The sequence below is a fragment of the Lissotriton helveticus genome, chromosome 1_2, assembly GCF_964261635.1.
Source record: "Lissotriton helveticus chromosome 1_2, aLisHel1.1, whole genome shotgun sequence".
In the NCBI taxonomy this organism is placed as follows: domain Eukaryota; kingdom Metazoa; phylum Chordata; class Amphibia; order Caudata; family Salamandridae; genus Lissotriton; species Lissotriton helveticus.
The window spans coordinates 388031164-388059024 of record NC_136058.1 but is presented as its reverse complement, the minus strand read 5'-3'; the positions used below and the strand labels follow the sequence as shown (position 1 = coordinate 388059024).

Genomic DNA, 27861 nt, shown 5'->3' with positions numbered 1-27861 from the left:
CACTACTGAGGATTTTCCTTACGTGGGATGTATAGCACTGGACCTCAAACAAGTGTTTGACTCCTTGTCTTGGGAGTTCATGTTCGTTTCCCTGAAGCGTTTTGGATTCCCCGATAACTTCCTACGGTGGGTCCGTTTACTTTACACATGTCCTACGGCTAGGGCTCGTACGGGTAAATACAACTCAGACAGTTATGACGTCCATAGAGGCACAAGGCAGGGTTGCCCCTTGTCCCCATTTTTATTTGTTTTAGCCCTGGGACCCCTGGTGCTCTCCCTAAGTGGTATGGCCGACCTAATGGGCATCCCCGTATATGGCGCTCATTATCTCATATCCATATATGCGGATGACATATTGTTTTACTTCAGAGGCCTCACAGCTGATCATGCTCCACTACCGGATATTTGTGCCACATTCGAACAATTATCAGGCCTGGCAATAAACCCTGTGAAATCCATAGGTTTCTTCTTCCGAGAGGCACCACAATTCACTCCATACAATTTGGCACTCACCATATGCCGGTGGCTTCCGACACCTTTAAGTATTTGGGTATACAGGTGTATAGAACTCCAGTAGATCAAATTGCTGGGAATATTCAAAAGGCTGTTGCTGGACTTAGGAGCAGTATCAGATTCTAGACTTCTTTGCCCCTGTCAGTGTTGGGACGCATTGCCATATCGAAGATGGTCATGCTCCCTCGACTCCTCTATTATTTGGGAATCTACCGGTGACCCTTCCTCAATCTCTTTTTGCTACACTGAATACCCTTTTGATTACCCTTATTTGGGGGACGGGCAGGAGGCGGATAAGCTTCAAGAAATTACAATTATGTACAAAGGCAGGTGGATTGGGGGCCCGTAACTTCCGGGGATACTTTTATGCTAGCCAACTCCAATGGTTATCCTACTGAACTGCAGGTAGGAATCTGCACGAGATAGGCTTCACACCTGAGAAACGGAACCGAGGCGAACTTCACTCCCTCCTGCTACCAGGGGCCAGGATCCCACTGGACTGTCCCCCCCTGTTAAAATGCACCCTAACCTGCTGGAGAAAGGCTCTTTCTTACACCTCAGGGATCCCACCATATGCGGCGAAAATACCTCTGATAGGTATTCCCACACCACAGGGTAGACTTACTCAGAATAGACTCCAAGGATGGACAGACAGCGGTGTAGAGGATGTGGGGTCCTTTTTATGGGATGGCGTGCTCTTAGATCACGAATCATTCACGCAGATCCCGGGTGCCCCACCACGTCTATACCTGTTGCACGCCACGGTCACACAGTACATTAGGACTACCTGGGCGCCACAACGGACGGAACCCACTCAACACGAGCTGGTACACCTCCTATACTATATGGGGCCGGGAGGACACTTGATCCGTTGGCTATACACAGGAATTAGAGCGCAAGCAGCGATCCCGCTAACCATCCTACGGGCACGCTGGGCCGCTGACACCACTACAGAATTAACAGATAGAGCATGGCAATCTAGCCTAGAACATCCTAAGAGAGTATCACACAATGTTCGGTTTAAATTTATCCAAATGATGGTACTCCACAGAGCATATCTGACCCCTAAAAGAATACATCTTATGTTTCCGGATTCCTCGCATTGCTGTCCTTGTTGCGGGGGGGAGGAAGCTAACTTTATTCATATGATGTGGTCTTGCCCTAGAGTACGAGAGTATTGGAGTGAGGTCTGCCGAATTCTCACTACATTGGCACAGATTCCTGCCCCTACGGAGGCCTTATCCTGTTTATTGGGGCTCTGTCGCCGCTCCGGGAAACAGAAGGTTGGATTAAAATGTATGGATTTGGGGTATATTTTGGCCACCAGAGTTATAACAATGAAGTGGAAGTCCCCTAGATCCCCCACAGTACTGACATGGCAGGCAGATCTGTTGTTGTGGGGCCGAGCGGAGGGAGCTGCCCTTCGTAGAGAGGAGGACAGGGGATTGCGGAAACATCCTATAGCACTGGAGTGGGAAGCTTTGTTGATTGCCCTGGAAAGCTGTAGAGCTTCCCCCAATTGGGATGGCCAGGTCCCAATGAGTTGTGTTAGCCCTCAGAATCCAGATGCTAGCCGGCCCTGGTTGGATGACTTATTAGAGCTTTTTCAGCCTTTTGCTACCCTGTATGTTTGGTGCAGCTTACGGAACCCATGGACAGCATATGTTGGGAGGTATCGACCAGGACACGGTGGGGGGTGGGGGTAGGGGGGTTAGGATGAGTACGTTTGTTAAGAGGGTTACTGTGAAAGTAATGCCTGTTAAAAAAACAAGCATTTGCAATGCAATAGGTCTCGCATTAGGAAAGTTTGAGCTATTGGTATTGTAAATGACAAATTTATTATTTATGTGTTGGTTTTGAAAATAGCGAGATTAATAGCTTTGTCATTTACAATGCCAATAGTTTTAACTTTCGCAAATGTGACACCTATAGCATTTGTAATGCAATATGTGTTGTATTTACGTGACTTAGATGTATTGCTACACAGGACGAGCAATGGTGCAACACACAGGGCCAACTGGTGCTACACAGGACGAGCGATGGTACAACACACAGGACCAACTGGTGCTACACAGAATGAGCGATGGTGTAACACACAGGACCAACTGGTGCTACACAGGACGAGCAATGGTGTAACACACAGATCCAACTGGTGCTACACAGGACGAGCAGTGGTGCAACACAGGCTCCGCTAGAGCCACAGAGGACGAGCAATGGTACAACATAGGACCAGCCAATGGTGCACAGGATCAGCAGCTGTACTAACAGATGAGCAATGGTGCAACACACAGGAACAACTGGTGCTACACAGGATGAGCGATGGTGCAACACACAGATCCAACTGGTGCTACACTGGATGAGGCAACACAAGACCAACCATTGCTGCACAAGATGAGGGATTGTGCAACACATGGCCGGCTAATGCCTCTTTGGACGAGCACTGGTTCAACAAAGGGTCAGCTCCTGTCGCACAGGATGAGCAATGGTGGAATGCACTGGATGACCTGGTGCCACACAGGATGAGCAGTGGTGCAACACAGGCTCCGCTAGAGCCACAGAGGACGAGCAATGGTACAACATAGGACCAGCCAATGGTGCACAGGATCAGCAGCTGTACTAACAGATGAGCAATGGTGCAACACATAGGAACAACTGGAGCTACACAGGACGAGGCAACACAAGACCAACCATGGCTGCACAAGACAAGGAATTGTGCAACACTGTGCTGGCTAATGCTTCTCAGGACGAGGATTAGTGCAACAAAGGACGAGCGATGGTGCAATACAGGACCAAGCAGTACTGCACAGGATGATAAGTGGTGCAGCACAGGGCACAGACAATACCTGTACCACCCTGTGCTGTGACGCAAGCAACGCCTACATCACCCCGTGTGTGGCACAGACAATACCTGCACCATCCTGTGCTGTGGCGCAAGCAATGCCTACACCACCCCATGCTGTGGCACAGACAAATACCTGCACGACCCCCTGCTGTGGCACATACAATACCTGCACCCAGTGTGCTGTGGCACATACAATACCTGCACCACCCCGTGCTGTGTCACAGACAATGCCTGCAAGACCCCAAGCTGTGGCGCATACAATACCTGCACCCCCTGTGCTATGTAACAGGCAATACCTGCACCACCCCGTGCTGTGGCACATACAATACCTGCACCCCCTGTGCTGTGTAACAGGCAATACCTGCACCACCCCGTGCTGTGGCAAAGACAATACCTGCACCCACTGTGCTGTGGCACATACAATACCTGCACCCCCTGTGCTGTGTAACAGGCAACACCTGAACCACCCCATGCTGGCACAGACAATACCTGCAACCACCGTGCTGTGGCACAGACAATACCTGCACCACCCCGTGCTGCGGTAAAGACAATCTAGGCACCATCCCTGCCCCAGCACAAGCCCTTCGCGTGAAGACAATGGAGGAGCCCATGTGCAAAGACCTCCTATGCACAAACCCTCGGCTGCACGCCGGCACACCCTCTTCCGTGCATGTACCAGACCTTCTGAGCAGGTGCTTCGGAACAGGCTTCACCTGTACAGACCACAGGCGTCTCTACAGGTGTCACACGCCGCTGCACAGACCTCAAGAGCTCTGCCTTGAACACGGTGTCCAGCTCCTATGCAAATCACACCGGCCGCTGTACAGACAACACTCCGCCGCCTATGGAAGAGGGTCAAATCGGATCGGTTTATGATCCGGGGGGCAGTGCCCCCCTCCCCAACCTGGTGAAAGCTGCACCCTACAACATACAACGGACACGTTCTGTGTAAAGGGGCCACTCTGAGCCTACAACGGAACCTGCTGCCCTTAAACGGAACCCGGCCCCCTTACAGGGGAAGACAACGGACAAAGTGAACACTCGGCCTAATGCGCGAACACTGGATAATGTGGGCTCCGCGGAGCGCCGGTACTTGTGACCGAGCAGTTCACGGCCGTGCTGCATGGAGTCTGCCACAAATGTTACCGGCACGAGAAACCCTGCGCGAAATCTCTTCCGCCCAAGATAACACGGAGTGTGGACCGTTCAGGGAAGTTTACAGTGAGCCGTTGTATAGCGCCTTGGCTAATCGAGCCGGACGAGCCCCCACCGGGAGGAGAGCCGCCAGATTGCCCCGGGTGCCCCGTCTACACTTGCCTACTTGCCGCTGTGAGGCCCGAAGGTACGCCGGAAGCGTAGCAGTCCGCGGGTGCTCCCCTTACGCCACATACGCCTGAAGCGTACCCCTTCGCACCAACCTGCAGCGTCCTGGAAAGCACGCCGCCCACTTCCTTTGGGCGGGACTTCCGTCTTCGTCTCCCGCACACGTGCCCACGGAGTGCCTGAGAGTGGGGCTCCCATGCCTGAAGGAGAGCCCCGGCTACAGAAGTCCAGAATGGTGGTAAGTGGAGCTTAGTTTTAGGGGGGAGGGGGGTGCGCTTGTGTGTGTGTGTGTGTGTGTGTATGTGTGCGGCGGCGGGGGAGGGGGGTCTTTGTATGTGTGCGTGCGTGTGTGTAGGTGCGCTGGTGTGTGTGTGGGGGGTCTCTGTGTGTGTGTGTAGGTGCGCTAGTGTGTGTGTAGGTGCGGCGGCGATGGGGGGGGTGTGTGTGTGTGCCTGTGTATGCGTGTGGCTGTGTATGCGTGTGGCTGTGATGTGCGCATGCGTGAGTGTGGGTGCGAGTGCACGCAGTGTAATCCAGCCGAAGAGAAGCGCGTGGCAGTTTCTTGTCGTTCATTCCCCCCGAGTCAGCTAGCTATAAGTCTCCACCTGGACGCATCCTTCGGATGCGAATTCCAGGCTCGACCTAAAAAAAGAAAAAAAAAGTGTGTTTGATGACTACTGTTTATTGAAGACAGGCACTACATGATAAACACCCGAGGCAGCCAGTGCCGGACTGGGAACCAAAATCTGCCCTGTCAAACTGCTCGGCCGGTCCCCCCTTGGCTGAGGAGGGGTGCAGCTGAGCAGTTTGCGAGTGCCGGTTTCAGCCAATTTTGTTACAGGGGGCTGATATTGCCGAACCACGGTAACAAAACCGGCCCACACCCTAGCGGCTCACCAGGGAAATGCCGGGTGTCTGCTAGCCCAATTAGCCCTGGAGGCAGCTCGTTCTAAAATTAGATTGTAGTGCCCAAACCATGGGGAATACCACTTTGTAGGTCTCGCCTAGGCATCGCGCATGCGCTGTCTCTCCGAGAAAGCAAGTAATCTGTATGTTGGGTGAAACTCCGGGTAATGTCTCCTGCCGCTTGCCATTCATTTAACGTTGCATTGGTCTTGTTAGCTGCCTTTTTACTGGCTATTTATCCGATATTCACTTCCGTTTAGTCCTAAAGCAGCAGAATTAAACTACTGTTTTCATCAGCTTTTGTGTTTTATGTGTTTTTGAGTGGAACTTTCTCTGTCAGAAGCACTTTATTTTTATTAGCCTGACAGAGGAGCCGAGCCAAGCTTGTTTACTTAATGTTGCAGAGCGATCTTTAGCCCTTTGCGTGCTCTAAATCACATTATTACCATAGGGCGGATGCTTTCAATGTAAATGTCAGCCCACAGTTGGTCTTCTGGTGCCCTATTGCGCTGCGCAATTTCCTAAAGCGCTTCGGAATGTGAATGTCTATAATTCTGGTATTCGTCATTATATCGATGAAAGTTTGACGAGGCACCCACGTTCTAAATGGTACATGTCTGGATGTCTTTATTACAGTAACTCCAGAATTGTTGACACCTGCCATATCTTTGAAGGGGCTGTGGTACAGGAACAGTTTTCAAAGTGGAGGACGAAGGAGGGTGCTGTCATCAATGGGGTTCAGGAGAGTGGTGAAGGTGTGGCATGCAGGCAGTGGGGCATTTTGGAGCACACTGTCAGAAATGTATTAATAAAGCATGGCGTGGTGGTGCACTATCATTTATAGTCAGCACATTTTCCACTGAATAGGCACTAAATTTACACAAACAAATAGTTTAATTGATAACTCAATACAGTGTAAAAACAATAATGTGTGGAAATCAGGTTTCAGTGAATATTTATCATCTGTACTTCACCAAGTAAAGTGTCTGGATTTATTCTAATCCTATTGAACTCTTTGTTTTCATCACACTTCACAATTGCAAAAGAGAGGGCTTCTTTTCTGCTTTCCTAACTTGCTTCCTCGGGCTGCCCTCTTTCTCAAATGACCTCATCCGTCCCAAGGTCTTTCTTTATTGAGAGGCGGCCAGCCTGAGAGAAATGTTGAGAGCTTCTTACTGAAATTTACTGGGGGTGGGTACTCCTAAAAAGTTTGGTTGATGGCCCTCAAAATTTGCATTTCCACACTGAGCTAATGGTGTAAGGCAAAATGATGTGACACTCTTTTTTTGCGCCCCAACCTCCCACCCCATGATTTCCTCCTCAGATTCTCTGACTACCACCCAGCAAAAATGCCCCTCATCTCCCTCCCATCCATTTAATTTGTTTTAAAGCGCTAGTAAAGGGTGGCTTTACTAATTTGCTCAGCTATCTACATTAAATAAACATCTGTTCATTGCAGAAGGCATAATAACCGTCTGTGCTAATTTATGACGAGTCAAAACTGCCACTAAACAAAACACCCATCTCTCTCTCTAGCAGGAACATAAATCACAAGAGTTATCTTGACATTTTTATTGCTGCCTGAAATCTGGATGCACAAAGGAACTCTCCATCAGCTGCTTTTAAATCGTAACTTATTGCTAAACACCCCCCTAAGGTTAGTGCCCCCGCCAGCTCAGCGCCCAGTGCAGCTGCACCTGTCGTACTACCCCAAAGCTGGCCCTGATTAGGCCCCTCATTCCAAAATATACTGAGGGTTCCCTGACAGCCACAATCCGTTGCTATCCTCTAAAGCCTGCAGGTCACTAAGGCGATTGGTTTAGATGCCACAGTGGTCCTGAGCTGATGCCGCTCTCAGGGGTCCTACATTTTAATGACATTGAGGTGCCCGACATCCTGCCCATGTCTACAGCTCTGGGATATACTGACATGTGGCTCTGACCTGCAGCAAGAGTCTGGGGTCCTCCATTTTAGGGTGTGTGGTAGATATATCAGACCTGTCCTCAGAATAATTGACTCTCTGTTGTAATCAGCAAGGCTCTGACCCCATGTCTGGTGCCGCCATCAAATGTATTCACTGCTATGGAGAGAGAGGAAACAATGATGCATTGTCCTCCCTTTTGATACTATTATATCTAAAGAAATGGAGGCGATATCACATGTTTTCAGTAGATGTGCCGTGAAAAATTACATTTATACCACATAATACCAAGGGTACCTTCCATTGGACCTTTATTCTTCAGGTCCCTGGTAAGCTTAGAAACCTAAAGAGATATTTGATCTGAGAAAACTACAATGGTTCAGTCTATCATTTACATCCCAGGGGTCTGTAGCTATCATCAAGGTGCCCGTCCATCCCTGTGCTCTAACTGTGCATTCATATCATATACAAATAAAAGCAGACATACTTGCTATTGTTTGGCAGGCTCCTAACCCAAACATATACAACCTATCGACTGATATGACAAACCCATCATAAAGGCCTATATAGTTATTTGGTTGGATTGTAATGACACACCACCCTAACCTTGGGGTGTCCAGTGTCCACTTTAGTTGCAGCATGACTAGATCCATGGCAGATTCTAAGGATATCCACTGACTGCATCCATGAGATCCACCATAGGTCCAGGAGGGCGTGGATCCTCTCCCCGTGGGCCTATGTGTTTATTACTGCCCTATGCACTTGCTGCTAACAGAGCATAAATTATTATAGCCTGTAATGGAAAACATTCCACTGGATAGCTTTATGTAAGAGAGATTTGAGTCTAAAATGTATCTGTCTTATGTTGGTCATAGAGGGCCTGATTCTTAAGGGTCCAACCCACTGTAGGGATAGGCCCATGCCTACAACTTGTGAAGATTGCTCGCTTTAACCTGATCCAAAAAAACTGCAAACATTTGGCGCCGAAACTAATTTTTGTTGTTTGCCCTGGAGTCTTTATAACGATTATAAGCCAATTTACTGACAGGAAAAAACTGCTGCAAATACCCTTGTGCAAATACCATTTTTATGCTCCAGATGGTATTCGGGACTGATTTACACCTATTTGTAAATAAATGGAGAACGTAAAGGTGGGAGCAGTGTACTGTTTTTATAACACTATTATTGTTTGCACAAAGGACTATCTGTTATAACTTAATGCAATTGCACGCGCAGACTGGGAAAGAATGCAATTTGAACTCATCTCCTAATGGGCGCGAGTATAATTTCAATTTTGAAAGCACAAGTAAGTGTGGGAACGAAAATGCAAATATTAATGCATAGTCGCATACCAGCATCTGCTTTACTCACTCCCTGGACATAATACAGGCATTTCACAACATGTTTCCCTAGGACTTCTGACAAATATAAACATGTGGCACATTTTCTGCCGTCATTTGTGACATCCCTTAAGGGGTGAGCAAAATTGGATATTTTTTCCATGCATAGTACAATTAACTCATGAGAGTTACTGTTTTTTTTAGGTAGACCCTGGGCAGCGCATGGGATGCTCTACACAGCCCCACTCCGCACCCATATTTTTCATTGGCTTATGTCATTGCCCTTCATAAATGCTGGCTTCTGACTTGTTAATAGGCTTTATAGTCCCGCCTTAGTACCGCCTTGTCTTCTTTTGTAACCTCCCATGAGGACTGGCCCTTTTATTTCTGTTGTTACACTGTATGAATTGTTGAGTCTATAAGCACTATTTTCTTAAATGAGTTTCTCCTACTGGAGGCACGACATGCTTTCCTGCAATGTTCAGCGGCCATGCATGCTTTCACTTTCCGAGGAGCCTGGGACAATGGAGGCTGCTTCCTTGAAGTGAAATAGGTCTTGCATTTTCAAGAGTTTGAGCTATTGGCATTGCAAATGACAATGCCTTTTAGTTATAAGTTAATTACAAAAACAGATAAATAAAGGCATTGTCATTTACGATGCCAAGAGATGAAACTCTAGCAAATGGAAGACCTATTGCATTGCAAATGCTTGTTTTAAGAGGTGGAGAGGAAAGATCAATATCTACACGGAATGTGAACCGAAGAGGGGTGCAAAGGTGCTGCACAGAGGTTGTCAAAAACCTGGGCGTGATGTTGGACAACTCACTCTCCATGGAAATCCACGCTAAGAGAGTGGCAGGCACCTGCTATGGTCGCCTACGCTCTCTGAAACCTATTCTTGGCTTCTTTGAGCCCTGTATCCGTCAGATTATAATCCAGGCTTTAGTCTTATCCCATCTAGACTACTGCAATGTTCTTATGCTGAGTTCTAATCAGGCAGTGATACACAGGTTGCAGAGAGCTCAGAATGCCGCAGCTCGCATTCTATTTGGGCTACCAAAAAAATGCCATATCTCGCCTATTCTTCACCGGCTACATTGGTTACCGGTTAAACAACGCATCCAGTTTAAGAGCCTATGTCTTACCCATAAAATCTTGTATGGCACTAGTCCTCAAACCCTGCAGGGACTCTGTTCCTTCTATGTCCCTACGCGTGCCCTCAGATTGGCTGATCTATCTCTGGCACGCATGATCAAGATCCATAGATGCAGTGCAGGCGGTCGCGCTTTTAGGTATTTGGCGTGGAACTCGATCCCGTTTAGGGTTCGGGCCACTTCTAACCACTTTCTGTTCCGCAAACAAATTAAAACCTGGCTGTTCTCTCCATTTAACTTTTCCTCTGTTGTGCTGCTTGGTCTCTAGGTATGTCCGCAGCGCTGGGACGCCCCATTGCTGGGGTAGCCATGCGCTATACAAGCAGATTTAACATAACATAACATAACACAGGATGCCAGCTGTGGGGCGGGGCCTCGGGCATAGCATAAACAAACTACATGTAACCAGCAGCAGTGGAGAAACTGTTTACACAACTGGATGTTAGAGTCAAAGGATGCAGACCAACAACAGTGCACACAAGTGGCTGCTTGTTAGATTTGGGGGTCTCTAGTTGGCACAGGTAGGTACTTGTGACAAATAGGGATCCTCTCCTCTAATCAGGACTAGGGGGATTACACTCCTAAAATAACCCCTGCTCACCCTCTAGGTAGCGTGGCGAGAGCAGTCAAGGCTTTACTTCAGAGGCGTTGTAAGTTAAGCAGTTGTGACCACATACAGTAACCCAGCGACAACACTACAAATGGACACCACACAGGTTTTATATAAAAAAATAAGTAGACTTTATATATAGTTGGCGGGTGATGTCTGTTGTCACTGAAACTTCAGCAGGAGGCAAGCTCTTTTCCAAGCCCTTGGAGATCCTTCACAAGTTGAAAGCAAAGTACACAAAGTTCCTTTCTTCTTCCTTTGGCAGTAAGGCAACCACTGCAGGCCAATCCCCCAAGCAGCACTTCAGCTTGGGAATATTCTCTCCTCAATTTCTTCAGGTTCCTCTCCTCAGTAAGGTTTCTTCTTGTAGTCCAAAAGTGATCTAATTTCATGGGATCAGGGTCTCAATATTTATACCCAGAAATTCTTTGTTCTCTGAGGGGAGAGTGGCCGTTTCCCAGTTCAAACCAGTTCTGAAGCACTCTGTTTACCAGACTTCTCCTTTCCTTTCACAGTGCAGGGCAGAAACATCAGACGCCCCGCGGGAGGTGGAGCCAGCATTGTGGAAGGCAAGTACAGTCCTAGAGCACTTTGTTGACAGGACTCCTCTTCTTCTTTCAGTGTGCAGGGCAGAGACATCAGCCTCTCCCCAGGAGGTGGAGCCAGCATGTGGAAGGCAGGCACAGCCCTATTCAGAGTTCAGGTGCATTCCTCCCTCCCATCTAGATGCAGATCTCTCTATTCACCACTGGGTGACTCAGACTGTCTCCTGGAAATCCCCAGCCCTGTCACTCACAGAAACCAGACATAGGAATACACTACCTAGCAGAGGCAGGTTTGAATGGCTAGACAAGCAAATACCTACTTTCTAAAAGTGGTATTTGCAAACACAGAATATTAAAATAAACTTTACTAAAAGATGTATTTCATTATTCTAAGTTCAGGCATATTAAACTTGAATTTCTACCAAGTTCTCTGAGCCTTTTAGGATTATAAAATGTAACAATTCTAACAGCCCATTCTGGCCTATGGAGAACAGGTAGCCAGCCTTGCAATAGTGACAAACGAAAATGGCTTTAATTCACTATTAGGACATGCCACACACACCAGGGCTTGTCCTACCTTATACTTACAATGTACTCTGCCTTTGGGCCTACCATAGGGGTGACTAATATGAAGAAAAGGGAAGGTTTAGGGATTGGCAAGTGGGTGCATTTGCCCAGTCAGCATGACAGTACCAGACTGCACGCAGGCTCTGCAATGGCAGACCTTATACACATTTTACAAGGCTGCTTCTGTGGGTGGCACAACTAGTGTGCAGGCTCACCAGCAGCATTTGGATTACATGCCCTTGCACACTCAGTGCACTAGACTAGGGTCTGACAAGTAAACCAACATAGCCAAACATGGAATCACTAATCCATACATAAACTTGATGAATAGCAGTGGCACAGTGCCCAAAGCATCTAACACCAGCAAAACACATGAGGCAACAGTGAAAATGGAAGGGAGACCCACACCAATGGTGCCAGGTCTAACACTGCTTATCGAGTCTGGAATTGCACTGCACCTGCTGTGCCATCTGTGTGCCTGCCTAGGGCATAGTCACTTATGCTGTGGCCGGGATGCTGAAAAATAATAAAATAAAATGGTCTGCTAGGCTAGGGCTACTTTTCAGTATGGGGAAAGCCAAAGAAACAGCACAAGCCCCAACAATTTGTGAATGAATATATAGGTAAAAGCACATACAAAGTCAGATTTAAACATTTCATGAAAATATGTACATATACACATGTGTGTGTGGGTGTGTGTGTATATATAATATTCACCATTATCCTTTGTAGGTGGCCTGCTAGTTTAATCTGTTGCCCACCTCCTATAATACACCTATAGAGACAGTAATGCCTCTATGTCATGTACTGCGTTTTCGGAAATGTTTGCATTTTAACCTGTAGCGCTATACAAGCTGGGGTTTTGACCCCATATTGACAAAAGCAAAACTATAAGCACCTAATTGCAATGTGCTGTTGTCTGAAAAGCCAGGAACGGCTGTTGTTGTATATGTTATAATGCTACCTGGCAGACTTGTGAACTGCGGAATAATAATAATAATAACTTTATTGCGTGATTAATAAAAATCTTTGCAATGACTCTTTTAAAAAAAACATTGGAGTAAATACTTAATCAAAAATTTTACAAAAAGAGTTAAAAACAGTAAAAGAGGGTGAAAGATCCGTGCAAACTTATGCAATACATTGTGTTTGTAAAAAGAGAAAAGCATTTTGAGGTTTACTGAGTCTTTGTTGATCAAAAGAGAGTTCCTTGAGATGTAAAAGCAAGTCTTATTGAGTCAAGTTCAATCGCTGGCCTCTGGGTTTTGAATCGTGTTAACTGTTTTCATGAAGCGCACTAGGCTGCATGCTAATTGAATATCTTCTCCCTTGAAGCTAATCAACAAGGCTTGTCTACGAGTTCGCACACCTTTTTGATTCCAGAGTTGTATTAATTTGTCCCTTCGAGCACTGTCTAGAGCTTTACAGCTACATAACAAGTGCAGAACGTCCTCCTTTGGGTATTCACAAAGCCTGCAATTGGAATTTGGATCCAAGCGTTTCCATGGGGGAAGATGCACTTTTGACGGAATTACCTCCATCCTCAGCCGCAGGAAGTCTTCCTTCACCTTCCTTGAGAAGCTGGTGTTGAGGTATGGCTGAGGTAGGGCGCTAGTGTAGCCTTGGATCACGAACCACCCATGTGATCTCCTGGTTAGTGCGGCTTTGTCTTCTTCCAAGGATAGGATTTTTACTGACTTGTTGACAAGGCGCTTGAAGCACTTGTGTGAACAGCTCGAGTGCCAAAGGTCATCCAATGCAAGGGATTTTATAGCTGCTTGAAGGTACACCGTTGCGGGGGATCCCTTGTTTGACTCCTGCTCTTTCCAAAGGTGGGCGTTCAAGGAGTCTGGTTCAGCGTTCTTTATTTTGTGCCAGCATTTAGCATATGCACCTTTACGTGCTATTTGCTGCTTCTGTAAACCAAACTCCAACCTTAACTGTGCTGGGGAGGTGTAGGGGGGGAGTGAGAAGAGTGTTCGGAGTGTTTTACTGACCACATTGTCTAGAATGACCTCATCTCTCCCTCTCATGCATTCACTGCCGTATGTTATTGATGGTAGTAATTTTGCGCGAAATATGTCCAGCAAGGGGATTAGATTTGGGCCCGCTATTTTGTTCTTGATGTTTTTTAAAGCGATGGCCAGTGAAATCCCTCTGTTTTTTATTGTTGTTGCGTGTCGCTGGAATGAGCCGTTGGAGTCAAAGGTTATCCCCAGATATTTATATTCCTTAACTGTATCCATTTTTAAGTCGTGCAGAGACCATTGAAATGTTTGCTTTTTTGATTTTTGATTGAAAACCATCACCTTCGATTTTTCCATGTTTATGGTCAGGCCGTTTTTATCCGAGAATGTACTTGTTGTATTAATAAGATGTTGCAGGCCTACTGGGGTGTGGCTGATTAGTATCAGATCGTCTGCATATAATAAGTTCGACAGTGTAAGACCCCCTAGCTTTGGGGAGTAATGATTGCAGTTGTCCAGATCTTTAGGAAGGTCAGATACAAAAAGGTTGAACAGGGTCGGTGCGAGGACACCTCCCTGTTTCAGTCCTTTTGTGGTCGGAATCTCTTTTGATAAACAATTGCCGGCCCCCAGTTTTATTTGGATCCAAGTATCTGAGTGTAGTAAGATCAGTAAGTTGAGCAGTTTGTTGTCCACCTCCCACTTTGAAAGTTTGGACCACAATTTCCCTCTATCAATGCTGCCAAAAGCCGCTGAAAAGTCGATGTAGCACGCATATAATGGTTTTTTGTGTTTGATGGCGGCATCTATCAGCAGGGAGAGGGCTAGGATGTTTGTAGTGGTCCCAAGATTTTTTGGGAATCCAGTCTGGTTGATGGGGATTAATTTTTTGTTTGACGCCCAGGAGGTTAGTTCTTCCAAGAGCAGCCCTGAGAAGTATTTTGCATCTATATCTATAAGAGCTATTAGTCTGTAATTCTTAGCCTCGTTCTTGTTGCCTTTTTTATAGATTGGAGCTATTATTGAACCCCTCCAAGAGGACGGAATTTGTTCAACCTTCCAGATTACTACACTGCGGAATAGTTTTAAGTTCCTTCCTGCCTGTTTTTCCTTGTAAGCGACCAAGGATTAAACAAACTAGCAGGTGAGAGGCCAGAGGCGGCTTTTCAAATGCGAGCATCTCCCCGGTACTGCGTCAACAGTCTTTAGAAAACGATGAACATATCTGAAGAGACACGGAAAGGGAAGAACCATGAATGACCCCATTCTCAGCCCACAGGTCAGTGTGATGTAAGAGCAGTGCCTTGTGTCCTGCCTTCAACAGCTGCAGCACATGCTGCCCCCAGACAGCCATCATTGGTGCTCACTTGGGGCAATGCGAATGTTGGTGTGCTTGTCTTATTTTAGATTTGCAATAGAAAAGAGATGATTAAATAAAAGCCCATTTAAATCCGGAATCCAATACATTTGAGATCTGCCTGTACCCTCTTAGCCGCCATTTTACAGTATAATAGTGTGTCACGACTTCACGATATTTACTATTCTGCCATGTGTTACTGTAGGATTAGTTACTTACCTGTAATCCTAGTTCTCTTCCAGGGGTATCCTCATCAAAGTCATAAGCACCTGAATATTCCCGCCCATGTGCGGGACCCCGGAAACACAATCATATATGTGAAAAACATATATGCATCTCAGTATATATATATATATATATATATATATATATATATATATATATATATATATATATATATATGTATATATATGTATATATATATATATATATATATATATATATATATATGTATATATATATATATATATATATATATATATATACACACATTATATACATTTACGTTTTAATATATATATATATATGTGTGCATACATTTCCGTTTTAATATATAAAAATGTAAATATATATATATATATATGTATATATATATATATATATATGTATATCAGTGCAGCAGTGATCGAAATAATAACCGGGAAGACATTTGGGGGCCCACTGAAGGATGTGAAATGCAAAAAAATTAATGAACCCCACAAGCTCACTGTGAGTATTGACTTTCTCCAATGAGGACTCAATGTCCCAACATGCAAAGTACTTTACAAACGCACTGCGCACGGCCCACTGGGGTCATTTGCATGTATTTAAATATGAGCAATTGGAGTCATCTGTGTGAGTTCGTAAGCAGCCCATGATGAAGAGGCTGAGTCCTCGAAATGCGTCGGTGGAAAATCTTACCTTGAATGAAGTTGCTGGTTCCGTGAAAAGAATAAAGCCTTTTGGTTGTAACTGTTGGGAGTGCGTCCTTTAGAAGCTTTCGGGCAATTTGGATAAAACATGTATATATATATATATATATATATATATATATATATATATACACATATATATATATATATATATATATATGTAATAAACCGTAAATGCAGCCTTCCATACACTAAGAGCTGATGAATAATGCTGTAAGGACTTCCCTTGTATATCACAAACAATACATTAAAAACAGTGAAAAAACAAACAGCAAAGTATGTTTGAAAACTGCTTTAATGCTTAGCACTTAGCGTAATCCTGCATAAAGGACTGAAAGCATTGACAGCTCACAGGCTGCATTGTAGAAACATAGCATAAAAAAGCTGAAAAGCCAACCCATAGCAACATAGAAATAAACTGGCACCGTGCCTTTAAGGCAGCCATGACCCCTAGCTTCCCATCATGCCTCAGGGGTCAGTTAAGTAGGTCAGTTGTTCTTTGCGGTGACCCGAAGGCCAGGGGACAAAAGAGTTGACATTTAAAACGTTCCTTTGCCCGGGGAGGCGGGTGGCTTGCTTATGACTTTGATGAGGATACCCCTGGAAGAGAACTAGAATTACAGGTAAGTAATTAATCCTTCTCTTCCAGGGGATCCTCATCAATAGTCATAAGCACCTGAATAGAATAGCAAGCCTCATCCCATTCACCTGTGGGCAAAAAGGAAAAGTAACTACAAATGAAGCTCAGATAAAAAAAACTTGAAAACACAGATATCTTATCATCTGAACAGATTTCTCAAGGAGGCTTGGCCTATTTCGGTATCCGCTCTGGAGTCGGAGTCGAGACAGTAATGCCTCGTTAGTGTGTGCACAGATCTTCAGGTTGCTGCCTTGCAAATCTCAACCATTGGTACGTTATGCAAGAAAGTTACTGTAGCTGCTTTCCCCCTAGTGGAATGTGCTTTAGGAGACAACAAAAGGGGTTTGTTTGCCAACTGGTATGCCAATCTAATGCAGGACACTATCCATCTTGAAATGGACAGTTTGGAAGCTGGAAAGCCCATCCTAATGGCACCATAATTTAAAAACAATTGATCTGATTTCCTTATGGCCTTCGTTCCCTCCAAATAGAATTTGAGAACCCTCTTAAGGACTAAGGAGTGGAGCGATCTTTCTGCTGGAGTAGCAGGATTGGGAAAGAAAGAAGGGAGGGAAATTGTCTGGTTAACATGAAAATGACAAAAAATACTCCAGTCGACCAGCTCGTGGTCAATCAATCAATCATATCATTTTTAAAGCCCGCTACATACCCGTGAGGGTCTCAAGGCACTGGGGGGGGGGCGCTTCTACTATTCGAAGAGCCAGGTCTTGAGGAGTCTCCTGAAGGTTAGGAGTTCTTCGGTCTGCTGTAGGCTGATGGGACAGGTGTTCCACGTCTTAGCGGCGAGGTGGGAGAAGGATCTGCCACTGGTGGTAACTCTTCGGATGCCGGGGACGCTGACGAGGGCGCGATCTGCGGAGCGGAGCTGGCGGCCGGGGGTGTAGAGGCTGAGGCGGTTGTTGAGGTATGCAGATCCGATGTCGTGGAATGCCTTGTGTGCGAGGGTGAGGAGCTTGAAGGTTATCCTCTTGTTGATGGGGAGGTCTCTCACGCTGGTTGTATCACACAGGACCTGTAGAATACTGTGGGTAATCTTCCATTCAAGATCTCCCCCTGCTTCTTATAAGCAGGGCGAGATCTTGAATGGAAGACCACCAACAGTACTCTACCGGTCCTGTGTGATAGAGCCAGCCTCCCCAAGTTGGATGAAGGATCACACATTAGAAATAAGTTATCTGTTGTATACACAGGAGGAGCAGCTACTCTGCCCTCGCTACCTATCAGGTATAAGAAGCAGGGTGAGATCTTAAATGGAAGACCAGCCACAGTATTGTTAGGAGTCGGGGTGACCCGATGATGAAGCAAGACACCACTAGGGTGTGTGAGGGTAATCAAACAAAGAGGCCTTTCCTCCCAAATATTCATGGTTGAGTTAGGCGCAACCTTTCTTTCCTTCCTTCTCCTCCCCTCTCCCATTTTTTTGGTATAGCTAGATAACCAGCACCATTGACCACGAGCTGGTCGACTGGAGTATTTTTTATGATTTAAATTCTGCCTAGGGAGGACATACTCCAACTGAGAAACCTCTCAAACCTTTAAGGTACCGGGAGATTTCCCCAACTCCTAATTACGTATATATATAACATGAAAATCAGACACAACCTTTGTTAAAAAAGAAGGATGTGTTCTCAGCACCACCCTGTTGTGATGAAACACAGTGTAACGTTCCTTGGAACAGAGCACTTGGATCTCACTTACTCTGCGCGCTGATGTTATCACCACTAGAAAAGTAGCCTTCCATGTTAAGTGCTGCAGTGTGGCTTTAAGAATGGGCTCAAAGCGGAGGGGGCATCAATCTGGAAATGACTAGATCCAACTCCCAAGGAGGAGAAGGAGGTTGAACAAGGGGATACACCTTCTTTAAACCCTGTAGGAAATCCTTGCAGTTGAAAAAAGGAAGGTTGGTTGGGGAACCTTCTGTAGGCCGTAATGGCTGCCAAGTGCACCCTGATAGATGAGTACTTCAAACCTGCCTTAGCCAAGTAAAGGAGATAAGGAAGAATTACCTCTTCCTTCCCCGTTGAAGGATTAAAATGGTTACGTGCACACCACAAATAGAATCGTTTCCACTTAAAAGCGTACGATGCTCTCGTGGATAGTCTCTTTGCCTCTTTCAAGATATGCATGCAATCCTAAGGCAGATTCAGTTGTCCGTATTGCAGGACCTCAGGAGCCACACTGCCAAGTTCAGTGAGGGAAGGCTGGAGTAAAGAATCTTCCCGCCCATTTTGGTCAGAAGGTCCGATCTGCAGGGCAGTCTCTTGTGGGGGTGTATCGACAGCTGTAATAGGTCTTCCCAGTGACCTGATGATTGATCCCATTTGTACTCCAGATCCTGTTGCAAAGGTCTCATCCTCAGTCTGGAGTTGGGAATGAGAAAGATGCAAGAAGCGTTCGACCCCAGTAGAGATTCTACTTGCTGGACAGTTGGTTGAACTGCATGGAGATGAGTACTGCATTTCTGCTTCATCGATAAAAGTCTCTCCTCCGAAGGAAACGCTTTCACATGAAGGCCCAACTGGTGGAGTAGATTCAAACAAATTTGAAAATCGTTCCTTACCACTCAAGGGGATGGTCCCTTCAAGAGCCAATCGTCTAAGTACGGGTAAACAAACAGACACTTTCGATGCAAAGCTGCAGCCACCACTGCCATGCATTTGGTAAAGACTCATGGTGTGAATTTCCGACCGAAGGGTAAGACCCTGAATTGGTAATGTTTGTTGCCGATCAAGAATCGCAGGTTCTTGCGATGAGGTGGTACGATGGAGATCCATCAAACACATCCAATCTCCTTTTTATAGATGTGGATATATTTGATGACGCGCCAACATGCAAAACTTCTCCTTCAAGATGACTTTGTACAGCGATTGAAGGTCCAGGATAGGCCTGAATTTGTGCTCTTGATCTTTTTTCGGCAGAAGGAAGTACATGGAATATACTCCCTTTCCTCGCTGAGAAGGAGGGACCTCTTCTATGGCCGTTTTTCGTAGGGTTGACACTTCCTGACGAAGCAACTTTAGCTGGTGAGGACATCTTTTTTTGGAGGAATGTCCTTTGGAGGCACACGAAAACATAGTGCGTATCCATTGCGCAGTATACTGAGCACCCACCGATCTTTTGTTATATTGCACCACTCTTTTAGGTGATTTGAGACACTTCCTCCCGCTAGAGGAAGCTCGTACTCATTGCTTCACTGCGGAACTGGCCATGTTGGAGGATTATTGTTGAGGACTTCCTCTGCCTCTGGATGATTTTCGGCCTTGGTACTGCGACTTGTTTTGGTTCTTGTTTTGAGACCACTGAGAGGTTTGAACCCTCTGTTGGTAGTTTTTGCGCTGGTTGGGCCTGTATCGTCGCTTCAATTCTTTTTTCTTTTCTAAGCCCACAGCTTTGAGAGTGTCTAACTCTGCTTTCATCCTTTCCATTCCCTCATCAGCGTGGGTACCAAACAGAGAGGAGCCGGAGAATGTTAGATTAAGGATCTATTGGTTGGGTATCCGGTTTTAGCGCCGTTAATCTCAACCAAGCAGATCTTCTCGTACAAATCCCTTGTGCATAGGAATGATTATTTCTTCAATGTCACTTTGGTCCTCTTTTGGAAGCTTTTCTCTGAAACGGTCCAGGGAGTCCCATAAGGCCCTGTCATAGAGGCCTAATAAGGCTGCAGCGCTCAAGACCTTCAACAAAGACAATGCAGATCCGCATACCTTCCTTCCCAAGGAATCTTGGGCTCTACTTTCCTTGTCCGGTGGGACTAAAGAAGATGCGGTTACTGCATCCGTTTTTCTTGCCTCTGCTATGATCACAGAGTCCGCAGGCGGATGTGACTTCAAGAAAGGAGGGTCCTGTCCTGCCGGCCTATATTTCTTTTGGATTCTGGCCGGCGTAGCCTTAATCGAAGATGGAGTAAGAAAAATGTCCATCACAGGTTCCAAAAGCCCAGGAACCAGGGGGAGCAAAGGTTGAGGAGTGTCTCAAAAATAACTGTTGTAGCGACCTGAGGAGCCGACATTTAAATGTGCAGCTTCTGTGCTCTCCTTTGAAGAACGTCATGATAAGTATTGATGTCGTCAATTGGAGATACCCTTGATTGAGGGCTATCCGACAGAGTGGGAGAATAGTCACTCTTTGAAGAACGAGTAGAGGAGGATGACCATGTAGGGGATCTTCTCCTCTTGCTCTGAGAACCAGCAGGTCTGAGTTCTTAAGATCTGCCTGCGCGGTCCCTATGTCTGACAGATGGAGACTTATCCACCTCTCGCACCAGTCGTTTCAGAGGAGATCTGTGTAGAGGGCTGGAATAATCCTCTTCTCGCCTCACTGTTTCTGTGGGGTTTTTCTTCCAGTAATGGAGCGGAAGTAGCAATTCTTGGCGATAAATGTATAGAAGGGGAATCACCCCTACGCTGTGAAGGAGACCTTTGCTGCCATCTGTTGGATTGTCATCCTAGGGACGTTGAGGGTGAGTGCTCTTATGAATGACGCCTTGAGGAGTCATGAGACGAGTGGCTTGACGCTGACTCCATCACCATCACCACAGAGCCTTCTCCAGACCTCACCGATTCAGGCCTCGATGTTGAGCGTATGATCTGCTTCGACGCCGACTTTCCCCTAGCTGACAGAGGGTCTGGTCTCGACATCGGCTGATTCAAAGGCAGCAATGCAGGTACTGTATTTTTCGATGCTGTTCGTCGATGTGTTGAAGACGGTGAAGTGCCTCTGTTCCTCGACGCCGATCTTCGTTGAGCCAATGACGGTTTACAAGCATGTGATCATTTTTTGAGTAACAGACCAATGTGTTATCGTGAACATTCTAAAATGTTAATGGAAATTATGCAATTTTGTTTGACCAATAACATTTTTTCTTTCAATGGCGCCCTCTACAGGCAGATCAACGGAACTGCAATGGGATCTTGTTTTGCCCCAAGCTTTGCGAATTTGTTTATGGGCTATTGGGAGCAAGAAATCTTTGCCAGCACCACCCTAGCAGGGGATTTTGAAAAGGTCATCGTGTGGCTTCGCTACATTGATGACCTTTTCATCATATGGAGAGGTACCATAACCGATGCTGAGAATTTCATCATGAAATTAAATTCCAATAAGTACAACATTCTTCTGTCTGGAAATATCAGTAGTACCCATACTGAGTTTTTGGATGTCAAATTAGAGACAAAGGATCTCAAAATGTGTACTTCCCTACATCGCAAGGCTACGGCTGGTAATAGCGTCCTACATGCCCTCAGCAGCCATCCCGAGGCACTCAAATGGAGTATACCTTATGGTGAGCTGCTGAGGGCCAAGAGGAACTGCAATACCACTGATTCCTATTTTAAGGAGCAAAGCATCATTGTAACCAGATTTGAAAGCAGGGGATACCCCGCTTGGGTTCTCAAGAAGGCCATAGAGAGAGCGAATGGGATCGAAAGATCTCAAACGTTAGAAGAACACCCTGTCACTGTTACCAATGAAAACGATGAGCCCACAAGATTGATATTAACCTTTAATGCTGAGACAGACAAGGTACGAAAAATTCTCAACAAGAATTGGGAGATTCTGAAGACTGACTATCTTGGGCAGCAGCATACCAGATAGACCCACCATTACCTTTAGGAGAAATAGGAACATTCGAGATCTAGTAGTCAGGAATGACATCACCCAAATTACCAAAAATTCAGACCATGGCCTAGTGGGTTTCTACCCCTGCGGCCACTGCAAAGCCTGTAAACATAGTAAATACAGGGGTACTGTTGAGTACAATGGCATTACCAAAAACTTGACTCAATTTCTCACGTGCAGTACCACCTTTGTCATTTATGCCATTGAATGTACGTGTAAACTGTGGTACGTTGGCAGCACCAGCTGTGCTGTGAAAAAAAGAATTCTGGAACACTTGAGGGCCATTATTAATCACGATCCAAAGTACCCAGTTGCACGCCATTTTGAACAACATCACTACTCCAATACTGCTGATTAAACTATTTCATATTGGAACATGTTCCCAGGCATCCCAGAGGGGGTGACAGGGTGCTTAGTCTCAGACAACGAGAATCAAGGCTCATAATTGAGTTCCAAACGAGATTTCCTGGGGGTCTCAACATCGATGAGGAACTTGCCAGTCATTTGAGAGAATAATTTTCAACATATTTGTACCATGGTTTAACTTGTATTTACTTTGGTAACATCCTACTTGTATGTAAATTCTCGTACTCTTCTTCTGTAGTGCATTGAAACTTTCGTATCAACTATTTTTAGGTTTAAGTATTTTTATTAAGGAAGTACAGTGGTACAGCAATGTAAAACAAGAAAAAGAAAATCAGGCGATAATAGACAGTTCCTAGCGTGAAAAATTGATGCTTTTTCCAGAGCTCCCCGCCACCTGCAGAGTTCTACAGTCCTTGCTAGGCAAGAGCCGCCATGGGTGGCGTCCTCGGGCATTGCATTCGAGTGTCGACCAGAAAGCAAATAACAATCCCTCTGTACCCCACATTTAGTATAACAAACTACCCCAACAGTCCCTCATGCCCACCCCTTCCCCCACCCCCAACTCCCCGTCCGGTGTTCTGCAAAGAAGATCTCAGAAACTCACAAGCCCCTCCTGTTATTTACCCAACATGCGTACCCGGCCCTCTCACTCCCTACTGGCCGTTCAAGTGATCGGTGGTGTAAGCCTAAGGAGTCTCAGGTATCTAGGGCACGTAAGCTCCCTGAATTCAGTAGCTAGTAAAGTATGGAATGGTTGCCACAACTCAGTGAATCGGTCGACCTCCCCAGCCAGTGTAAGCGAAATTTTCTCCATGCCCAGTACGTGCCACAGCCTGTGCAGCCAACCTGTGATCGAGGGAACAGTGGAAGTGCGCCAGTGTATTAGAATGTTCTGCACAGCTGAGCCCAAAGCAATGGCTATGTGTCTCCCTCTCCGGGATTTCAATGGGAACATCAAGGCATTAGGCAGGCCCAGTAGAGTATAGGCCGGGAAACGAGGTAACTCTATCCCAAAACATTTATCAATTTCATCGATCACCTCCTTCCAGTAGTCCTGTATCAGTGGGCAGTCCCATAAGATATGCGTCAGTGTCCCAGTGTGCCCACAAGCGCGCCAACATGTAGTGTCTATGAGCCTGTTCATTTCGTGCAAGCGTTCGGGAGTGCGATACCAGTACGTTGACACCTTGGTGAAGGTTTCTGTGAGCCCCACATGATATGCAGAATGTCGCGCTCGGTATGAGATTTGTTCCCATTCCTTGTGGCTGAGCGTTCTCCCCAATTCCCTGTTCCATCTCTCCCTACCAGGATTATATATGTGTGTGGGTGGAGGCTGTAGCATTGTATACAGATCCGATATGAGTTTTGCATCCGATGTACGCGTCGCCATCCATCGCTCGTAAGGGAACAAGTCCCTGTCCGCCGCGTCCCGCACCTGCGGTTGTAGTGCCCAGTGTCTGACTTGCCAATATCGCATCCTATCCGCCTCGGCCAGCTGGTAACTCTCTTTAAGGTCCTCAAAGGGGAGGATCCCCTCCCTCCCGTACACATGAAAAAGCGCTCTGCAGCCTTTCTCACGCCAGTGCGCAAATGCACCCGGTTCCGTCCCTGGCGTGAAGTCTGGATTGTTCACAATAGGAGTGAACGGAGAAGGGAACGAGGTAAGCTCGAATAGTTCACTAGTGGCATCCCACACCCTCAGCGGCACCCTAGTAACATAGGAGGCGTAGAGATTTGGGGGCCTGTGTTGTCTGCGCAGGAATGGTATTTCCTGCAATGGCCGTCCCGCCACTGCCTGATCCTGGAAGAGCCAGTGCTTATCCGACTCCCATCTGCTCCATTCCACCAAGTACCTCAGCTGTGACGCCTGGAAGTATTTGTGAAGGTCCGGGACTCCCAATCCACCCGCTTCCGGTGCTAGAGTCGTCAATGCTCTCTTCATTCGGGGTTTACGGCCTTGCCAAACGAAGTGGGATAGAGCAGTCTGCATCATCCGTATCCAACCTTTAGGGGGCTGCAGCGGAAGTGCCCGGAAGAGATATAGGATCTGTGGTAGCAATGTCATCTTCAGCGCCGCTATCCTGCCTAGCCACGATATCGTCCCCTTATCCCACCTCCCCAGTTCCTCCTTCACCTTCTTGCCTAACACCTCGTAATTAACCGCCACCATCGCTGACAATGTGGGAGCCAGCAGGATACCTAAATAAGGCACGTGTTCCCGTGACCATCTTAGTGGGTAACGCCCCTGCAAATCTCGTCTCGTCCCAGGTGTCAGGGAGATATCTAACGCCGTGGATTTTCCCAGATTCATCTTAAACCCGGCCGTCCTCGCGAAAGCCCCGAGCTCTCCCATACACGCGGGTAAAGCCCTCTGCGGATCCTCTAGTGCAAAAATGACATCGTCTGCATATAAGCTAACCGTGTGGGTATAGCCCCCCATTCGCACTCCCGTAGCATCTGGATTTGTCTCACTCTCTGGGCAAAGGGCTCCATATAGAGAGCGAAGAGTAGAGGAGATAGCGGGCATCCCTGCCTCGTGCCGCGCTCAATATAAAAGCGTTTCGATCCACAGCCATTGACACGCACCGTCGCCGACGGGAACTTATAACAATTAAAGACCATGCACCTAAATTTCTCCCCTATGCCCATTCGAGCCATCACCCGCTCAAGATACGGCCAGTGCACCCGGTCAAACGCTTTCTCGGCGTCGACCGAGAGGAGCATCCTTTCTCCAGGGATCCGCGAAGCTTTCTCCAGTACGTGCACCAAACGCTTGGTATTATCCACCGTTTGCCTGCCGGGTACAAAGCCGGACTGGTCCGGTTCAATCAGCCCAGGGAGATACTGTGCCAGCCTCGCAGCCAGGATCCCCGTGTAGATTTTAAGGTCAACGTTTAGGAGGGAAATCGGCCTATACGAGCCACACTGAGCTCTGTCCTTCCCTGGTTTTGGTATAACTGATACCGTGGCATGCAGAAGATCCTGTGGGATAGCACCGGGGCAGTCGAAAGAGTTAAACAGCTTGGTCAATATTGGAGCCAAGGTAGTGCAAAATGTCCTATAGAAGAGGGTGGTGTATCCATCTGGTCCCGGAGCCTTCCCGAGTTTCAGCCTAGCGATCGCCGTAATAACCTCTTCTATCCTAATCTCTCGGTCTAGGTAGTCAGTCTGTATTGGAGCTAGGGACGGGAGAGTCACTGAGTCCAGATATTCATCAGGGTCCCCAGTGGTCGCGCCGTCCTCCGCATAGAGCTCAGAGTAGAACTGTCGAAAAGCTTCAGCTATTTCGACGTCTTCTGTGACTGTGCGCTCACCTGGCACCGCAAGTTCTTTGACTCGACGGCATTGGTGTGCGATTCTGAGCTTAGCTGCCAATAACCTGCCACAGCGATCCCCTCCCGTGTAATATGCGTGTTTCAGACGAAGAGCCGCATATTCAGCTCTGTCTAGGTCCAGAGACGACAGGAGTTTCCTCGCCGCCTTTAGTTGCTTCCAAATTCTAGGAGCCCCCGTTCGTCGATGCACCTGCTCTAATTCCCTGACCTTGTGCGTGAGTTCCTCCCGTTTAACTTTCCTCTCCTTATTTTCGGCTGCCGATATTGTTATAAATTCTCCCCGTAGAACCGCCTTAAGCGCTCCCCATTGAGTCGCCAATGTGGTGTCGGGGTTAGAGTTACGCAGTTGAAAGTCAGTCACTGCCTCAGTGATACGCTGCACCACTACTTTTTTGTGTAGAAGGGTGTCTCGCAGACGCCAGACTCCGCGCTGAACCGGGGTCGACGGGGGCAGGAAGGTCCCCGAGACCGGTGCGTGATCTGATAGGGAGATGACCCCTACCTCAGAGGCAGTGGCCATGTCACGAACCGGGCCAGAGACCAGCAGATAATCCAGCCGTGCATATGTTTTGTGTGCGTGCGAGAAATAAGAATAATCCCTATCTGTGGGGTGAAATCCTCTCCAAAGATCGTGCATATCGAGGTCAGCTAAATGTGTTTTCATAGTGGACGACAATTCCCCGGTCTGTGGGAAGCGCTGCGCTGATCTATCTAGTGAGGAATCAAACACCAGGTTCAGGTCCCCCCCCAGAATGAGATGCCTGTCGGGAGATGCTGTGATATCCATCAGTGTAGTGTGGAGGAAATGTTCCTGACGCTCATTCGGGCAGTAGACCGACCCCACCGTGAATTGCAAAGGCCCCAACTTAAATCTGTACGCCAGCAGTCTCCCCTTTTGCTCAGCTAATTTGTGTAGCACCTCACCCCTAAAGGAATTAGAGACCAATATAGCTACTCCTGCCGTTTTAGTGGTGTTGGAGGAAAAGAACTGTGTGGGGAAGGAACGGGACCGTAACCTGTGACAGTCACCAGCCAGCAAGTGCGTTTCTTGCAGCAGACAAATGTCTGCCTGTGAGGCCTCTAACAAGGAGAGAACCGCCCTACGTTTCGTGGGATTGTTTAGCCCTTTCACATTCAAAGTCACTACTTTCAATCCTGCCATACCAGATTAATGCAACCTTCCAGCACCTGACAAGCAAAAGCAGCAAGTGCCAATCCTGCCCTCGGATCGGCCCGTGAGGTCTGGCTAAGCCGAGCGAACATAACAGCAACACCGGACAGAGCTTCCCCGAACTCCCCCCTCCCGGATCCCAAGGCCCCCGCACCCCAACTCCCCGATCCCCGCAGTCCCTCCCCCGTAACCCCAACATGAACCCTCCAACCCATCCTTACCAACCGTCTGTAGTCCAATTAGTCCCAGGCCTGCCCCTCTCGGACAAGTCCGTGGTGAATTACCTTCGTGGGCGACTTGCCACCAGCACCCCTCCCTCGCCTTCCCGCGCCCACCCCCCCCCCAAAGCCAGCTCCGTCAGTAATGCAATGTCAATCTCCCCCCGGAGACATGTTATGCGGTAAGCGCCACTTCTTCCTCAACCACCGAGGACTCGGCTGCTGTTCGAATTGCGTCCGCCATCCCAGATCTGATTGTGGGCGAAGCCGGTCTCTGTGAGGCTCTCTGTGTCCTGTGTCTCGAGACTCTCCGCCAGCCTCCATCAGTAGAATTCCTCCACCTCCGTGGCGTGGACGATCCCTCTGCCTCTGCGGTGATCCCTAGTACCTCGCAGACATCTTGAAGAGATCGCAGCTGGTGCGACTCTTCATTCCACCGGAATATGAGGCGAAAAGGGTGCCCCCAGGAGTAGGGCGTGTCGTTCTGCCTCAGGAAGTCCGTTGCAATCTTGAATGCCCTGCGCTTCTGGAGCGTGAT

At 47.2% G+C, this 27861-nt stretch overlaps 1 protein-coding gene across 3 annotated transcripts in view; it reads right to left on the bottom strand.

Annotated features, from left to right (window-relative positions):
- LOC144806119 (vomeronasal type-2 receptor 26-like) overlaps positions 1–27861 on the bottom strand; it is a 420183-nt gene that overhangs the window by 343271 nt on the left and 49051 nt on the right. The window lies entirely within an intron of this gene.